This window comes from Thermobia domestica, unplaced genomic scaffold (assembly GCF_964235325.1).
Source record: "Thermobia domestica unplaced genomic scaffold, izTheDome1.hap1.1 HAP1_SCAFFOLD_1090, whole genome shotgun sequence".
In the NCBI taxonomy this organism is placed as follows: domain Eukaryota; kingdom Metazoa; phylum Arthropoda; class Insecta; order Zygentoma; family Lepismatidae; genus Thermobia; species Thermobia domestica.
Genome location: NW_027656800.1, coordinates 36,542 through 56,234, shown reverse-complemented (window position 1 = coordinate 56,234; position 19,693 = coordinate 36,542). Strand labels below are relative to the sequence as shown.

At 37.4% G+C, this 19,693-nt stretch overlaps 1 long non-coding RNA gene across 1 annotated transcript; it reads left to right on the top strand.

Moving 5' to 3' along the window:
* Positions 1-11,033: 11,033 nt before the first annotated feature.
* On the top strand, positions 11,034-19,415 carry LOC145677607 (uncharacterized). The gene is made up of 2 exons (XR_014129902.1): positions 11,034-11,906; positions 17,410-19,415. It is a non-coding gene; the product is annotated as an uncharacterized LOC145677607 (long non-coding RNA).
* Positions 19,416-19,693: the final 278 nt, after the last annotated feature.

The following is a 19,693-nucleotide window of genomic DNA, read 5'->3' as shown; positions in this document are numbered from 1 at the left end:
GTATGTTACTATAGCTGTACTGATGCAAGCTTCTTCGGGTACATCAAAGCTGTAATTTACGACACTAACAACGAAAATCGACACATGAGTAGTATTATTAATGATAATATGATGTGTGAATATGAAATAAAAGCAAGAATAGGAATGGTTAAGTACTTCTTCGTAGACGGTGTTTGTCGTCTGCTTGATGATCTTCGTGCAGAAGCAGATGTTGTTTATAAATATGAAGGGATATTGCAACAGTATCCCACGAACTTCTTATGTCAGGAAGACACAACTTAGTAAATAAACTCCTCAGTCTATTAAATGTAAGCTGACATCGTTTCAAGTGTTTTAAAAAAAATTCTGCTTGTAAGATGTGAAGAAGGAAGGCGTAATTTTCAATCTTTTCCCCCCATGTCCAAATGAACATACTTTGTCTTATTTTCATGGGAAAGCGCCTGAATCGTTTGAAATGAATTTTGGAACATAGCATTTAGCTTGAGTCTTCATCATATTATTTTCATTAAAATGCCTAATATATCGTAATGTATGCCAAAAATATGGCATATCTCATGAGTCCGTCAATTTAACCTCATGAAACTTGATATAAAATGAAGTTCTAATTAAAAATAACTTGCACCTATTAAAGGGCTAAGAGAGCATTTTTAATATTTTAATTTCTCGCTTTGTATTTATAAAATGGCAAATGAATGAAATAATAATAATAATAATAATAATAATAATAATAATAATAATAATAAGACTTGGGTGAACCTGGGTTATTTTAACTACATTTCAATTAAAATGCGTATTCTGAAGGGTGTTTCTTCATAATACGGGGAAGGGGAAGATTATGCCCTTTAGAAGGCAGTGATGATGATAAATCAATGAAATGGTGGAACGAAGAAAGTGGGAGGAAACGAAAATGAAATGAAATGAAATCTTTGAGTTTTACGTCCCACGGTTATGCTGGTTAGGCTAAAGGAGACGGTGATGAGAGAGGAGTGAAATGGTGGAATGAAGAAAGTGGGAGGAAACGGGAGAACCCCGAGAAAACCCACGAGCACGGTGTTTGTCCACCACAAAGTTTACTTGGCGGGGCTGGGATCGAACCCGGGACTCCAAGCACCAGAGGTGAACGCTCTACCACTGAGCCACCGCGCCCCCGTGGGAGGAAACGAGAAAACCCCGAGAAGATCCATGCATACAGTGTTGGTCCACCACAAAGCTCACTTGGCGCGAGCTGGGATCGAACAAAGGACCACATGCACCAGAAAATAACGCTCTACCACTGAGCCAACGCGGCTCCTGAACAGAAATGAAATAAAGTCTTTTAGTTTAACGTCCCACGATCATGTCCTTTAGGCTAAGGGAGACGATGATTAAAGCAAGTGAATGATGATGGAAGAATTGGTGGAACGAGAATGTGGAAGGAAACGGGGATCCCCCGAGAAAACCAACACACATGATACTGTCCATTACAAACTTACCTGGCCGGGAATCGAAACAGGGAACCTAAGCAACAGAGGTAAGCGTTCTACCATTGAGCCTTCGTGGCCCCTCGCGTTCTATTTGACTTCTCTAGAACCCCTATGAACGTTCTAGGGTCCGCGAACGTGACGGCGGTAGTGAACTGCGTTCCAGTTGATAACTTTTCTAGGGCGTTCTAGAACTTCTACGAACAGTTCCGCCAACGTGATGGCGGTGCTGAACTGCGTTCCAGTTGACTTCTACGATGTTCTACAGCTTCTAGGAACAGTCCCGCGAACATGCTGGCGATACTGAACAGAGTTCTAGTTGACAACTTTTCTAGGACGTTCTAGAACCTCTACGAACAGTTCCGCCAACGTGATGCCGCAGACGTTCTACAGCTTCTAGGAACAGTCCCGCGAACGTGCTGGCGATACTGAACAGCGTTCTAGTTGACAACTTTTCTAGGACGTTCCAGAACCTCTACGAACAGACCCGCCAACGTGATGGCGGTGCTGAACTGCGTTCCAGTTCACTTCTACGACGCTCTACAACCTCTAGCAACAGTCCCGCGAACGTGCTGGCGATGCTGAACAGCGTACTAGTTGACAACTTTTCTAGGACGTTTTGGAGCCTCTACGAACGATTCCGCTAGTGTGTAGTGCCAAGAAAGGAATATATGCAGAAAACTAACGTAGTAATATTTTTTCTGGCATCGTTAAAAATATTACTTGAGGTAATTTCGGAACTTACTGAAAGGACTGAGTACATATAGATCGAACTGAGAACCAACTCTTTTTCTTTTCTTTTCTTTTAGACTATTATAGGAATGAATATCATTCGAAGCAATAAAAAAATGTATTCATTCGCTATTGTCCAATAATGTAATTACTTCTAAATGTTATCGATATATCCAACCGTCTTAGAGAATAAAAGCTATGTTTAACATTTAAAACTCGCTCAACGCTTCCAACCTTAAACACCTTACTTTCCTCTTGGGTATGACCTTCATTAAAATGTTATGATTCTTTTATATAAGTTATACACTTGTAACACATTTTTTTTCTAGTCCTACCAAAATTCTTCAATGAACCACTTCGTATCATGTTGTCCCCTTTTTCTCTAGGGGAGGGAACGTTGAGTAATATTATTAAAGATACATAGGAGATTTTTTTTTCTAGTATTTAGTTAGAATACACGAAAAACTCATGGAAAGAAAGAAAAAAAAACACGCTCCAGCATGAAAAGTTTCGCGTTGAAGCGAAAACATTCTATTAATGACAGATTGCGTGCAGACGTATGAAGAGAATAAGCTTCCCTTCCCCTCCTCCTCCCCCCCCCCAAAAAAGATTACAGTTTGAATAATTAAAAACGCAATTTTACTTGACAAACTAGTTTTGCTTTTAGTGGAACTCGGCAGGTTTAGTGATAAGAAAAAAAAAAACTAAGCGGAGTTTTCTATTGGTCAAGAAATGAAGAATATTACAAGCACCTCCTCCTCCTTTTTTTTTAATATTTCCTTGAGACCTGATAACACTGTTTTTTTCCTTCCAGAACGACGGCTTAATTTTGTTTCAAGTGCAAGCTAAAAATCAGGAACCTTAGAAATTGCTTTCTTTCTTCTCCCTTTATTTGGCGAATCAAGAGAAGAGGACGTATTCGGTGCTGTGTAAACATTTCCCGAAGTCTTGTGTCTTCCAGACCACAGAATCTCAAATGTACTCTTCTATTCGCCCTCTTAAACCCTCGAGGCCAAGAATAACAAGAGAAAGTCAAACATAAAGCTGAATACAGTATATTTATTCACTACCCTTGCGCCATGAACTTTCTCGTGTAGTTTCTCAAAGACTTTCTGCTCTATCGACTGGTAAGGATTTTTTTTCACCAAATCTATAAATACTAAGTACAAGGTTAACGTGTGGAACAGTATAAGTACATATCTACAAAGGCAACCTAACCAGGACTGGCTCTACCATATTATGTGCAATACGTGCATTTGTACAGAGCGGTAAAATTTGTCATAACTATATTACTTAAAATAAATATTTGTTGTTGGAAGCAGATTTCATGATGATAGTACTTAAATTAATAAGCTGCCCTTCTATTTGAGTACTACATTCATAAATTGTGTTTAGGTCACAGTTTAAAGTTACATGGACAGTTCTAAAGCAAATGGTCAAACAAATCCCAGCATGAATTGCTTGATTGCTGTCAAATACAAAACAATTTAATTCTCGAACAGTAGGGAACACCTGTTCCATTTAGTTAGCTATCACAGTTTTGATATGAAAACTAGTTTCGTCTTTTTCACAAACAAGTTCCTTATCATTGAAAGGCAAATATTAAAAAAAAATAAAAAAAAAAAATAAAAAAAAAATAACAGATGTAGAAGGAAAATCAAGAAATAGAAATAAAAGAGCTAGATGCACTAACTAATATATTGAGATTGAAGGTCGATATTGAATTTTACAATAAGGATTACCATCTTTTTTCTGCAGTTGTGTTTGCTTTATCTTTCACTAACATAATAGATTGCTATTTAAAGAAAAAGCTGACACAACGAGATTGTAGTGTTTCGTCCTTTCTGAGTGCGGTACGTGACGTTTGGGCGCCGCCGTTTGGGCGCGGACGTTTGGGCACTGGAGGTGTGGGCGCGAAGCCATTTGGGCGCCAGACGTTTGGGCGCGAGTTAAATTAGAAAGTCATTGTGTTAGGCGCTGAGTACTAAGTTCGAATCAAGATATCACAAGATGTCTACTGTAGTGGAAGTCCTTGAATTGTACTAGATTTTTTTTTTTTACATACTAGAAATACTGGAATTTGAAAATTCTAAAAACTGAATTAACAATTAAATTTTGTAAATTTAAGTTTCAACCAAAGTTAAGTGTGCTTTTTATTTGATAAGTTTTCAAGCCAAAGGTAAGTTGAACGGACTACATATGATTGACTGCATTACATACATAGTGAGCCTATTCCATTAAAAAAAAAAAAAAAAACTTAAGTAGGCCTTCTACTGTAGTTATGCAATAAGTGTGAATGTCGAACACATTTCTAGTGGCTAAATTACCAATATATGTATACTTAATTATTATTTTTCACTTGGAAATAGTTCTTTTTTTCCTTTCGACACTTGCTTTAATGCAGATTAAATACTTACAATGGTACGAAAAAAAACTGTGTTAAGTTTTGATTTTTATATTGAATGTTAATTAAAAACAAGTGATACTGGAAATACGGCATACTGCAGTTCCTAAACTCAATGTCTTAGACATCCTGTATTAACATCTTTCCCTCAACTCGTTTAGATTTCTAGGCTCTCGGCATCTAAGGCCATTTAGCCCGTCACGTTTGAGGGAGCACACTATCCGGGGAAAGGGAAGGAAGGAAGCGACCTGGACCTATAAATTAGGTACCACCCCGGCATTTGCCTGGTGTGAATCAGGAAAACCCAGGAAAACTTCATTCAGGGTGGCTGGCCTGAAAGAACGTGTTACACTTTTTCGACCGAGTGCCCCGACCCGGGACCGCTCGCACCGAAGGCGAGAGCGTTAGCGACTACGCTACGCAGGGCCACTTCCCTCAACTCGAGTGCGCGGAAATCTTCTATTGATAGTTCTTTATTGGACTTAAGGAAGAGAAGAATTTGGCAAACGTAATACGAAAGAAAATTAACATTAAGAAAAGTATTAACAGTTTGTCTGATTCCTTCATTTCCTAGCTTTGTTATATAATACAAAAGTTAGATCATTAGATCAGAAGTACAAGAATCGTGAACAAGCGAAAAATCAATCCATGACGAGGTTAGGCAACAAATGCCACAAACGCATTAAACTATTTAATTTAGATGAATAAATAAGATAGAGACAGAAAATAGATAAATGAGGTGAGCTAAAGATAGAAGTGTAGGAAATGTATATATCTTAATTCGCGCTTAGTTTTCAGTGTCTAGCTTACTTTTTTTGTCGTAAATTGTGGTTTTTACTATGTACCTCGCGCCCAAACGTCTAGCGCCTAAACGACTTTGCGCCCAAACGGCAGCGCCGAAACGTCCGCGCCCAAATGGTGGCGCCCAAACGTCCTGTCCCGTCTGAGTGCGAGTGCACTTTCCCTCCCCTTCGTTATTCATGATGGGTAGCACAGTTAAAATCATTACTTTTACGATTTGTTCTTTCTGGAGAAAGGAGGCGGCAAATAATGACATTGCCTAGGGCAGCTCTGAACCTAACAGTAAATAGACACAGGGGCTTATTTCGCATCAGTCTTACCAAAAATTGTGGAGCGTAACGCAACGCAAAATGCAATAATAAATTATAACTGCTATGCTTATTAACGCAAACTAAAGCACAGATTTTGCATACAGTTGACGCAAACCGTTACGGAATAGGGTCTCATTCTATTCGGTTGAATGTGATTAAGAATAACGATCATGTAACCATTCTAAGCCACACAGTACAATTATTTACAATAATAATAATAATTATTATAAATAATAAAAGGTAAAATTGTCCTACTTACGTGTCTGTCCCCAGAGGCCAGCAACGGCGTATGCGCCTAGAAAAAGAAAGAAATAATAATTAGATAACTTTACTTTCTACACAATACCAAAATATTATTTATTATACTTGAATTTCTTAGTTTAAAATAGGCTTATTAGCAATATTAGTTATTTCGTAATTGTGGAAAAACATTGTCATTCATTGATTACTCAACCCTTTCATCCCTCTACATCATCATTCCTCAGTCCCTGTTTCCCTCCACAACATAAGTTAATATCATTCATCAGTTACTGTTTCCCTCCACAAAATAAGTTAATATCATTCCTCAGTTCCTGTTTCCCTCCACAAAATAAGTTAATATCATTCATCAGTTCCTGTTTCCCTCCACAAAATAAGTTAATATCATTCCTCAGTTCCTGTTTCCCTCCACAAAATAAGTTAATATCATTCCTCAGTTCCTGTTTCCCTCCACAAAATAAGTTAATATCATTCCTCAGTTCCTGTTTCCCTCCACAAAATAAGTTAATATCATTCATCAGTTACTGTTTCCCTCCACAAAATAAGTTAATATCATTCATCTGTTTCTGTTTCCCCTCCACAAAATAAGTTAATATCATTCATCAGTTACTGTTTCCCTCCACAAAATAAGTTAATATCATTCATCAGTTCCTGTTTCCCCTCCACAACGTAAGTTAATATCTTCCTCAGACCCTGTTTCCCTCCACAACATAAGTTAATATCATTCCTCAGTTCTTGTCTCTCTCCACAACATAATTTAATATCATTCCTCAGTCCGTATTTCCTTCCACAACGTAAGTTAATATCATTCCTCAGTCCTTGCTTCCCTGTACAACGTAAGTTAATATCATTCCTGCGATATTTTTTTTTCTAAAATCTCTCTCTTTTATTGGTAATCGATACTCAACTGATAGGAATAATCTGCTCCCTTTCACTTACATTTAGGGTGTCTTGACCTATTCATTAATTTTGATATTTCAACACGAAGCACGTGAGTAACTAATATGCTGTAAATGTTTCATAGGTTGCCCTGGTTCTTAACTCTTTTGGTACCCAATAACTCGGAAATCCAAGGACTGCATAGGAAAATATCTCACATACTTACTAAGCAATGAACTGATGAATATTTAATTATTTTTATTATTATTCTAGTAGGCCTTGTTTCCACATTGTTAAACTAACACAACAACGTACTTAGCAAGGTTTTGTAATACTACAAAAAAGAAAAATCACAAACACGTAACAGTTTCAACACATCAACTCTGTCTTCATCAGAAGAAGGAGTCCAAAGGTTTTTTGATGGCACGGTTATTGTTCTGAAACTGTCACGTATTTGTAATTGTGTTATTATATATATATCACAATATATAATCACAATAGCTTTGCCCAGTGTGCATTATTTAATGAAAATACTTAATGTTGTTTAATATATTGGTGGAAGATCTTACCAACCCCGAAGCAAAGCCTAGAGCCTTCTCGTGCCTGTATGGTTAACTGCGCATTTTTGTCGCGGCGGAAGACTAATGTCTGTAGGTACATTGTCTCATATAGTCTTTAGCTAAAAGGAATGCTAAACTGCAATTCAACCAATCTAAGCAAAATATGAAATGATGTCTCCGTAACCACGAGAAGCTAATTATGATTTATTTATTTTTACAACTCTTTGCAATTTCTTGCATATAACTATTTGATATTCAACTATTAGTTATGAATTGAGTTAACCTCTTCGCTGCGAAATTCGACTTTAGTCAACAACGTCTATTTTTCTTTCTACTTGGCTGCAATATTCGACTTTAGTCGAACTGATGATAGAGAATATTTCGTAGTGATAATACATTGTATTGTGCTGCCAACTGGCGGTGATTCTTTGAACTAAGGCAGTGAACCTTGATTCATTTGGTAAAATATGATTCAGTGCTAATTGGAGCAGTAAGTTATGGGATCCAAACAAAAGACAATCAGCAACAATCAGATAGCTGCGTTCTTGTTAGATTCTGAGTCCGAAGATATGATTCCGTATCGAAGTGATGATTTTTGACCACAATTATTATTTTTTTTAAAAAAAAATAGGTGGCAACACTGAAATCTTAGGGCCTACTGGATTGGTTACCATAGAATTCTTTCTCGACGGTAGTAGGAAATACTCTTGAACTTCATGCGGAAACTATGAATGTTACAAAAGAATTTTCAGAAAATTCATTTCGAAATAGGCTGGCAACACTGACAAATGTGATACATAGGGTGGATGAAACACAGAACAGTCGTCTTTCGATATTGGGAAATATAATGTTATCAGATCAGGTGCGAATAATGTGAGGGGTGCAAAGAATCATAAGAATGGTCAATAATAACAAAAAAAAAAAAAAATATCTAGAAAATATCAAAACAAGAAGAAAATATTATAACAGGATGGCAACACTGTCAACCGGGATGCGTGCAGAGATCGGGGACAACAAATGTACGTTTCGCAGTTCTTGTAGTGATATTTGTATCCAGTTACCTACAGCTAAGTTAAGAAAATACATTTTCTAGCCTGTTGTAGATAGGTTGGCAACATTGTCAATCGGATGTGTCAGGAGCGTAACAAACTAGATAACGTGCATACTTTGATGACAGGAAGTATTTGTACAACGTTTGGTTTTGATTCTAAGATTTTCATTTTGTTATTGTACGGCAAATTGTGGGGGCGTGAAAATATTAAATAATACTTTTGATAAAGTGGATACTTTCAAATATTTAGGATCAATATTAACAGATGAAAATCATATTCACGAAGAAATTAAATGTCGACTAAAAGCAGGGAATTCGTGTTACTATTCGGTTCAAAATCTCTTGTCGTCGCGAATTCTGTCGAAAAATTTGAAGCTTAAAATATATAAAACGATAATCATGCCTGTTGTTCTGTATGGTTGCGAAACATGGTCGCTTACTCTGAGGGAAAAACATAGACTGAAAGTATTTGAGAACAGGATCCTGAGAAGAATATTCGGACCCAAGAGGAACGAGAATGGGGAATGGCGGAAGCTTCATAACGAGGAACTACATAGTTTATACGGTTTACCCAACATTGTTAGGGTTGTCAAGTCTAGGAGGCTTAGGTGGGCAGGTCATGTAGCTAGAATGGAAGAAAGTAGAAACGCTTTCAAAGTCTTGACTGGTAGATCCATAGGAAAACGACCATTAGGAAGACCTAGGCGCAGATGGGAGGATAATATTAAGATGGATCTCACAGAGATAGGAATACAAAGTAGAAACTGGATGCAATTAGCTAAGGATAGAAGTCAGTGGAGAGCTTTTGTGAACGCGGCACTGAACCTCCGGGTTCCATAAGCCATAGAGTTAGTTAGTTAGTTATGAATAAATGCCAAAATTTGGGGATTGGCCTCAAAAATAATTATGCAGCGAAAGGGTTAAAGTCTGCAAAAACTGCAACTTCTGTGCTGCAGTATTAATGTTAGAATGTAGTGCGTTGAAAAAGAAAAGCGAGTTCTTTAAAAGATGGCGCCATTCCAAGTTAGCCGCCACCCTTGGAAGCAAGCAAGCATAAGGACGTCCGTGTGTGTATTTTACGTCAATTGGTTGGACACCGTGGTTTAGTGGTTAGATCGTTGGACTCACGTCACACGTGGTCCCTGGTTGAATTCCCGACCAGTGCTTCAAAATATGCGGCGTCCGTCCAGTGTCCTGAGGCAAACTGGGGAGTCACGTGAATGGAAGACGTGACAGCTACTAGGTCTAGAACGCTCCCGATACGCGGGATAGTGACAGGGCCACGCAGCGTACTAACCACATGCTCCTCGCTAGGCTCAACATAGTTCAACCAGTCGCTGACAGATGGCGTTGGAGAGGCTCAGGCCCTCAAAATAGACTGTTACACCAAGTTATTTGGTGGTTTGCTTAGAGTTAAGCGTCTCTTTTCAGCATCAAGATTATGTGAGACGTGGATCTGTAGTTCAAGTTGGAACTCGAACCACCATAATGTATTGAAATATCAAGGTTCTCCCCCGGCAATCGAACCCGGGACCCCCCACCAGGAGGGTCATTTCAGATTTTGCTTGGGGGGGGGGCAAGACCCCTTGATATAAGTAAAATTTCGCGTTTTTCACTGATTTACTACTATTCTATTGATAAAATCTATATACACCTCAAACTCAGGGGGGGGGCAACTGCCCCTCCCTGCCCCCCTAAATGACGCCCCTGCCCCCCACGCACCAAAAGTATGCTCTCTAGCTATTAGACCAGCAGGAAGACCTATGTACTATGCGTATATACTATATATACATTATACATACCAGTAGACTACAGTATCTGCATACTTTATCAGGTTAACTAGTTTTGACTATTTTTAACTTGTTTATATCTGAAGAAAATTATCTCTCTAATGGACGTTAATTATGTTTATGGTTTTTTTCCCTGACACTGAAGGTGAAGATATTTCACAACTGTTTTTTAAGGTAGAAGCAGAAGAAGAAGAAGATAGTGATAATTTGAGTGACCCAAATAGCTCAATGTTAACATTACATAGTCTTACAACGTCACTCGAGTTGTTATTTCATCACGTAATGACCATGCAGTCTTCGTGTTTACAAATTAGCACAAGAAACATTGCATCCTTACTAACGACAGAGGCCAAATATGCATACGAAACCAAAAAAAAATGTTTTTATAAAAGGTATTAATGGGAGTGTGTCCAGTAAGTTTTAACTGGGATCATGCCCTTTTTTTCAGCCCAAAAGAGAGATAGAGAGAGAAACGGATACGAATATCCCGGATCCAAGATTCGGACCTGAAACCCTACCCGAACTTGGATCTGGATTCTGTGGTTTATGTACAAATCTGAAATTTCAGATCCAGGTGAGATGTGCTTAAAATCACCCCATCAGGATCCTGCCGCCTATAGTCGGACAATTTGTGCATGCCGACCAGATGCCGCGGTCGGATTGCCGGCGCCGGACACCGGCGTCTTTCCGCTCGATTTTCGACCGCGACGAGCAAAAAGAGATTCGTTCACCAACAGAAAACAAAGAGAGTTAGAAGGTAATTTGTTGCTTTAAAATATGAATTAGGGCTTATATTTCCCTCGTATAAAGCTTTCTCGAAACAGTCGGCAGACAGTCGGACGACGACTGCAAAAAGAGAGTGCCGGCAATTTCTTGAAAAGCGACGTCGGCACGACGTCGGCGAAAGTTACAATAACGCGTACCAGCGGCAAAGAGTCGAATTTTGGAAAATGAATAGAGCCTGTATCTTCTTTAATGATGAAGTAAAAATTGAAACTGTCCGAAGGTTTTTCTTGTGGGTGGGCACTAATTCCATAAAATATGTCTTGTGAAAACGGAGTCGGCAGAAAGTCGGCATACAGCGGACGGAACGACGGCGTCAAAGGATGGTTGTAAAGACGTCGAAACGTTGACGGCGTGCCGACCACGAAAAAGGTAAATGCATGAAAAGAAATGTAGTAAAGGGACTGCACGTAAAGGGTATATGAGAAGTAAATACTTAAAATAAATTACAAGTACGAGAGGATCCTTGACAAACATTTTGCAAGGAGACGGCAAACAGCGGACGGCGACCGCGGCAAATATTGTCGGAAAGACGCCGAAACGTTGGCGGCGTGCCGACAAGTAAAGGAGCCGAAAGAAGGTCGGCAAACAGCGGATGGACCGACCTTGAAAAGATGCTCGGACAGGCGCCGAGCCGCCTTTGCCGCTGAAGAGCCTGATTGCAGAAATCGTAGTCTGATTGCGCTGCCTGTATGTTCGGTTCGCGTTCTTCATTTGTCACATTGTGATGCAGTGTGGGTAAAGTCCTTCAAAAAAAATTCGTTGAGATAAGTTTACAAATGGGGAAAATGATGTTTATCATAAAAATATACATTCATTGGAACTATACGCAGTTGCTGGTTAAGCAAATACCACGAAAACATGAAGTGAGAGAGTGGTGAGTTAATTTAATATTATTCATATACATTTGCATATATTATTGTACTTATTATGCATATACATGGGGTGAGTTAATTTAATATTATGCATATACATTTCAAATTGTCATGAATTTTATATGTTGTGTTACATATGTTAATTGCTGCTGCGCATGAAAAAGATTCGGTTATAGTATGTTCCCGCGCACTGGCGTTTCTGGCATATAAAATTTTTTGGAGGCGGGTATCAAAGAAAGTAATTTAAATGGTACTACCTAGCCCAACCTGTGTATTACCTTCGATTCTATTGGTTGCCTTGCTGCTTACCTTCACGAACCCCCTAAGGTATATCGGCAAGTCATTACTTTAGGCAAGGCAGTGACAATAACCAAGTCATCTGAACTGGTTCCCGCAATTATAGTTACAGTTCCCAAGAAGGAAAGACAGAAAACAAAGTGCCCTGCGGGGCTCTAACCCGCCTTCACTCGCTAACGCTCGTTCGGCAATACTATGTACTGACAGGATATCATTGCTTTGCCCAAAGTAAAGAGTTACCGGTATATCAAGAACTCGCTTACAATTGTAGGGTCCGCGCTGACTCAGTGGTAGAACGTTCACCTCTGGTACTTGGGGTCCCGGGTTCGATCCCAGCCATCGCCATGTGAACTTTGTGATGGACAAACACTGTCTGCGTGGGTTTCCTCGGGGTTCTCCCGTTTATTTACACTTTCTCCATTCCACCATTTCATTCATTACTCATCATCACCGTCTTCTTTAGCCTAACCGGCATAACCGTTGGACAAAAAACTTAAAGGTTTCACTTAATTTTTATTTACAAAACGAGGGACAGTTAAGAAACTGTAGTACATTATTTTCTTCTTGAAATTGCAAAAGTTTACATGTCTTAGTTTTTAAGATAAGTGTCTTCTAACTCAACGCCAATGTATTTCTGCACAGTGTACGAAAGCTGTATTTTATGTTTACAACTGAAGCGTTACTAGTATGAAACCATAAAAAGTGATATTGAAAAATGTATGATTACCAAAGCCCATATGTTTTCACTACCCTCGCTTACGCGTATACCCACCAGTCGCTGACGCACTTGTTCCCTTCGGACACACCCCCGCGCTACCGCGCGGGCCCATCAGCGTTGCCCTGCTCTGACTCAGTTATATAGAATTCGTGCTCTTTAGTGGCCAACTAGCACCTGGTGCTAAATTATCTTAGAGAAACGTGGACAATTTCTCATAATGCTTGTGCCATGACAAGGTTTGTGTTCCTTTAGTATTCTCTAGTATTTAGTGTATCTTTAGTAACCTAATAAGATCCACTAGATTATATACTGCAGGACTTGTTTCACATGTGAGCGAAAACTTCCAATTAAAAAAAAAAAAAAAAAAAAAAAACAGGAGAAATGAGGTAGTGGTTAAACGCTCTTGTGTACAGGTTTACTTGTGGCGCAATACTTAAAAAAAAAAAAGAAAGGAAAAATTATAATTCTTTCACCAGTTTCTTTTTTATTGTCCCCTAGTCGGTTTCAAATGGGCGGAATATATTTTACTTGGCATAAATAAAATTCAAGGGGACCTCTAGAAGTAATTGTTGAAAAATTATAATTCTTTTACGATTTGCGTATAAATAAGGCTTCCAGATGTCTAGCATAAAAACAGCGCAAAAAAGCACAAAACAATCTGTGCTGGGTGGCCACTAAATAGCACGAATGCTATCGAACCGAGTCAGATAGGGCGAAGCTGGTGGGCCCGCACTGGAATACGTCCGAAGGGAGCAGGCACGTCTACGATAGTGTGTATGCGGAGAAGTGAGGGTAGTGGAAGGTAGTGCGTTTTGAGAATAATACAAGTTTCAACAACACTTGTTGTTGTTTCATACTAGTAACTCTCCACTTGTAAACAAAATACAGGTTCTGCACGCTGTGCAAAAATATGATGCCGGTGTACTCGGTGCAAAAATAAGCCGCCCGTGGAAAATAACATCTAATAGAGCCATTTTTCATATGCACTCATTTGTTTTATTCGTCGTAAAGCACTTGTAATGGTTTAACATTAGTAAACGTAAGATACAGTTGTATTACATTGTATGTAATTAAGTTACCTGTAGAAATTCGTTCCTTATAAACATGTCTTTTCATGGAAAGTATTGAATTTTACCTGTAAATCTTCCAAAATGTAGTGCACCAAAACCACACCTGCACCAGACTGTCTTATTTTGATTTTTTGCTGGCCGCGGTGGCTCAGTGGTAGAGCGTTCACCTCTGGTGCATGGGATTCCTGGTTCAAACCCTGCTCCTGTCAAGTGAACTTTGTGGTGGACAAACCGTGTGCGTGGGTTTTCTCTGGATTCTCCCGTTTCCTCCCACTTTCTTCATTCCACCATTTTCATTCATCTCTCATCATCACCGTCTCCTTTAGCCTAACCGGCATAACCGTGGGACATAAAACTCAAATATTTCATTTTCAGTTTTCCGAGTGTTAACCCTTTCTCCTGACACTGTTTCACGATGTGTAGGTACAAAAACTTGGACATCGGAAGTTTGAAAAAATTTAACAATTTAACATTAACATCTGTAGAAAACCATTAGCGACTACTATTAAAACTTTTTGGAGGAGAAAAGCTCATCATGAACGAGGGTTTGAAAAAACCCGGGCTTTTTTGAAAAAGCCAAACCCACCTGGGCCCATTTTTTCGGGTGTTTTTCGAGTTTAATTGGGTTTTTTCGGGTTTAATCGTTTTTTTTCGAAATATTTCAATGTCTTTGGGGTAAAAGTGTTAAAATGTGATTTATATTTCAATATTGTCATTGTCACAACTTGCAACAATTTTCTACTCACTGCCATTTTGAAAAAATGGCCGCCATTTTGATTATTTTTTTTTTACATTGGACCGCCGAGAAAATCTACACAGCAAATTTAGCATATCTTGTGCTTCTACCGTCAAAATTTCAACTTAAAAGACTGAAAATTGCGCTTCGTAGCGTACATACTCGTTCATTTGACAAAATGGCCGCCATTTTGATATATTACGTTGGTATGCCTCCAAAATCTAAACAGGGAATTTAGAGTGTCTTGTGCTTGTACTCTGAAAATTTTAACTTAAAAGGCCGAAAGTTGAATTGATTTTGTGTTTAACGTCCCTTTCAGCAGCGAGGCTATATAAGACGGGACCTACTGATTAAGGTGGAATCCGAACCACGTGAGCTCTCTCCGGGAAGCAAACCCGGTCACCCACGCCTAAGACGCGTACACTAACCGCTCAGCCATAAAGGAGCTTGGCAGACAAACGAACAAATGTAAAGTTATAGTTTTGTGATTTTTTTTTTTTTTATAGCGTTTCTCAAAGTTATGTTCATTCGATTGAATTCTTATTACAGATGGTTTGTGTTTTAGATATGTTCCTCAAATTGACTCCTAGGAGAACATAAAATGTATTTGTTTTGAAACTTATATCATTTTTGCCCACCTGATCGATTTTACCTGTAGTTTATTTAAGTATATGTGCATTTTATTTGTTCCATTAACAAGGTTTTATTTTAAGATGTAATATTTTGTATTCAGCCGAATACAAAATTCTCAATTGCCAATACAATAGTGTCGCAAAACCCTGACGCGTATCGAAGTTCTATTTCAAAGTAATATAATGCTATCTTCACTAAATATAATATTCTATTTTAATACATCTTTTTGTCTGGTGAGGGACTTAGGGATTTATTGTTTAACTTGCAGCTTCAAGGTAATGTTTCAAAGATTTCTCAAGAAACTCAAATTCCTACCATTGAATATACGGCAGGATTTCTTTTCTTTTCTGATTCTCGTTTGGGGTGGCGACCGTACTGTTGTAATAAAGATTAACCTTTTGTCACTCGCGCCAAATTTACTACTCGCGCGTTTGCTTTTTTCCAACATTGACATTTTGAGATACAAACAATATATTTAGTAAACTTATTTGAAGTAATGCATGCAATTGTTGAGTAAATACTTAGGATATTTGGAATTGTTGCTATAGTGCTGTCAAAATGTCTTGATCCGTGGCAAAAATGCGAACTAAAGTTCAAACCATCGACACATCCACGCGTTGAGCCAATAAGGGTTCAGCTGTTGCTAAACGAGAGAGCCTTGGCGAAAGGGAGTGAATTCCTTCAGCCGATAGCAACGCTTGGAACAGAAAACTAGGTGTCAAGTCAATGTGGTATATCTATAGCTTGTCAATATCTCTTCTCTGAGATCGGCTTTCGAAATAATCGAATCTAATGCCCTGAGTAGCAGTAAAAAGCTCGTGTAACTCATTGCTGCTCTTACGATTAGAATTCCTGTTCCGTCACATGTCCACAGTGATTGTACGTCATCACGTGCTCCTTTCTTTTGGCAATCAAATAAAGACGTCGAAATAAAGTCATTAATTTTGCTCTTGAAGTTGCTGTACAGTTGCAGTGCGTTCTTCGCCGAAACTTGTTCGTAATTTATCCAAATAATTGTTAGTACATTTTACAATTTCATCAATCACGGCTATATCGATAAATTAAAAAAAAAAAAAAAAAAAAAAAAAACCTGTTTACTCAGTAATACCCTAGAACTTCGGTTCTAGCATCTTTTTCACAATGTTTTTACACTTTGTCTTTGCTGATGCTGCCAGTTACTATTTACATTTTGTTTTCCTGTCTTTCCCAATGAAACAATATTTTCACTGTAACTGTAATTCACATCCATATCGTTTGCATCTGAATCTGCATCTACACTGTTCTTATCTGCTTCACTATCATGATCAATATCATCTTCATTCACTTTTTCATTACTTCAATTCGCATCACTTTCAGCAGCCACTAATTTTCGATAATTAACATCAGACTCATCATTAATATTGTCAAGCCACTTCTCTATCTCACTTCTATTCAAGAAGCGAGACGTTGCTTAGAAAAACAAAACTTCACTCATAAACAATAATTATCACATTAACGATCGCGCGTTGGAAAATTTCAAACTCCATAAAAATATATGTTTGCTAGTGTTATCACGGAACTACTCGCGCGTTTGAAAAAAGCAAACGCAGACGAAACTATTTCCTCAACCTGTACTGGAAGCTACTACAATTGCAGCACGTCAGCGAGCTTTAGGGTGAAAGAGGGGAAGGAGCCACTTGAGGAATAGCAGTGAGGGTGACTCCGCTAATGCGACCCCATTCGTAAAAATCATTAGTTTTTACTCACCTGTTTGCTTTTTTCCAACAGCGCGAGTGACAAAAGGTTAAGTAAAAGTTAACTGTTTCGACGTAATTGAATTCTTCATCAGTGACTATAGTTTTCATTACTCTTACAGGTTTTCTTGTAACATATAGCGTCTAACATATAGCGTTGAAGCCGGTTCATTGCAACAAGGTCTATTACACTGTGTAGTTTGGTTTGGTTTTGGTGTGATGAAGTATATTTTCGATTATAATAAATATACGTGATGTGCCAACGCCGTACACATTGAAGAGTATATTTTACAAAGCATTATATTTGTTCTATTTTAGATAGTTCATTTATTTCTGGAAGCAAGGGGAAATGTTGTTCAAGAAATACAGAAGTGTTGCAATGGAAGAAGACCCACAGAGAGCAGTAGCGTAGCCAGGATGTGTGTTTGGTGGGGCAAGTGCTGTTATAGGTACATATGGAACAATTCCAAACAAAAAATATATAAACATAAAAATATATAAAAAATTACAAACATCAAACTACATTGTCGGACCTCTTTGGGGGCCCGGCCTCTCTGGGCCCCCTTCCCTACGCCACTAACGGAGAGTATTGACAAAAATCATATGTACTAACATCCTTAAAGATATTTTTGAAGAGTGGTAGGATATATGTGGGACTACAGTTTTTTTTTTTTTTCCTTTTAGAACGGGTGAATTTCATTCAATCATAACATTTGTAAAACATTTCCCATTTTAATGCGGTTTATTTCAAATCACACGGGAATTATGGTCATCACTTACCTTTGAAGCGAATATTGAGAATTACGGCTTTGAAATTGATTTTTGTTTTGCCAATATTACCTTAGTCTCCCTATCCCAGTTTTTGTCGTTAAATTCTTTTTTTATTATTACTTCATCTTTTCTATGCAGTGTTGTAAAATTTTCTGTATCTCTCTATATTCTCACAATCCTGATTCTGAGCTATTTAAATTCTACATTACTATTTCATAGGTTTGAAGTTTTCTTCAATTATAAAGACAACTGTTGTTTGATATTGTTCTTAATTTTTTTTTTTTTTTTTTTTTTTTTTTTTGCGTGGAATCAGTTAAGAGAGAAAGTGTAATTATATTTCTCAGAGTACAAGCTCCTTAACGGTGAGGTTCAGTACCATCGCCTCCTTTCTTTTCTATCCCATTGATTTGTAGGGGAAGTATTCTTCCTTTTCTTTGAAATGAATAAAATTTTTGATGTTCTGATTTTACTGATTTCTTCTGAATATCTATTTAAATGTCCCTTGCTTTGTCAAAATGATCTTTTAGTATATATAAGTATATTATTATTTAAATTAGATGTCATTTATGAATATTAAAAACATACAACACAGAATTTTATTTCCACAAAGTAAGAGACATTTAAATAGACCTGAAGAAAAATAATAAAAAGTAAAACCCTTAAAATCTCAAAGAAACAGAGGAAGATTTCCTCGTATATATATATCAATGGGCTAAAAAAGAAAAATGGCTGAGTTATTCAAGACATAATATGGATAGCAGGAATTCTTTAGAATAATATAGTGCTTTTTTGAACATTGTAATCACTTCATATATATTTGCTTTTCTGATTTTACATACTGTATGAAGGCTATCTGTGTTAAAACTCAATGTTATGGAATGCTACAAATTTCTTTTTTTTTTTTTTTTTTAAAAAAAAGTAGTAGTACATCCGAAGGTATATTACATATAACTTCTAAATGATGATAAGGTTCATTACATAGGCTAATGTATATAAGTTAATACGATGTACATTGTATTTTGTTAATACAATTTGGTGTGTTTTTAGTGCTAATATAGACCAGAAAAAATTGTGATCTTCCCTTCATTTATTCTCTTAAAGAATTCCTTTAAAACAAAGGATCTTTGCAAAGTATTATGTTAAAACACTTCATTTTTTATGTAAATGACTTCATTAATCTTTTTTCTCTATATAATGGGTATGCACTATGAGTATACTGTACATGTGGCTGTTTCATTTACGATATAAATTATTTTCTCACATTTTTCTGTTTCATTGTATACAATTAATGTATAAATCATATAGGAACGCATTAAATGAACAATTAGTTACCTACTTAATTGTTATTTTATCTTAATATGATTTCCACTTTTAAAGTGTATTTAAATAAATATTTAAGGCATAGAGTTAGAACTGACAGCTTAGTCGTTAGAACTTGTGTTTAATGCATTTCAGTGTTTGGTTTCTGCGAATATAGTCATGGGTGTAAGCAGACAAGTGATCGCTCCGGCCACTTTTTTTTTTTTTTTTTTTTTTTTTTTTTTTTTTTTAAATACCAAAGTTACAACAAATGCAGAGACATTTTGGCTTGGCTGCTTGGATACACGTCTCTGTTTTCCATATATTGACAAACTAACATGGTTACTGTCCACCTTTTTCTTGTTTACTTTAACCTTTTTTTTTTTTTTTTTTTTTTTTGCGTGTAGGCTCGGTTTGAATCTCTCCGCCACCACATACCTTTTATTACAGTATTTTTATTTATAATTTTTACTTCATTAATTTTTATTTAAATCTCATTTTCCATTGGGAGTGTAACCCCTGTACTTTAAAA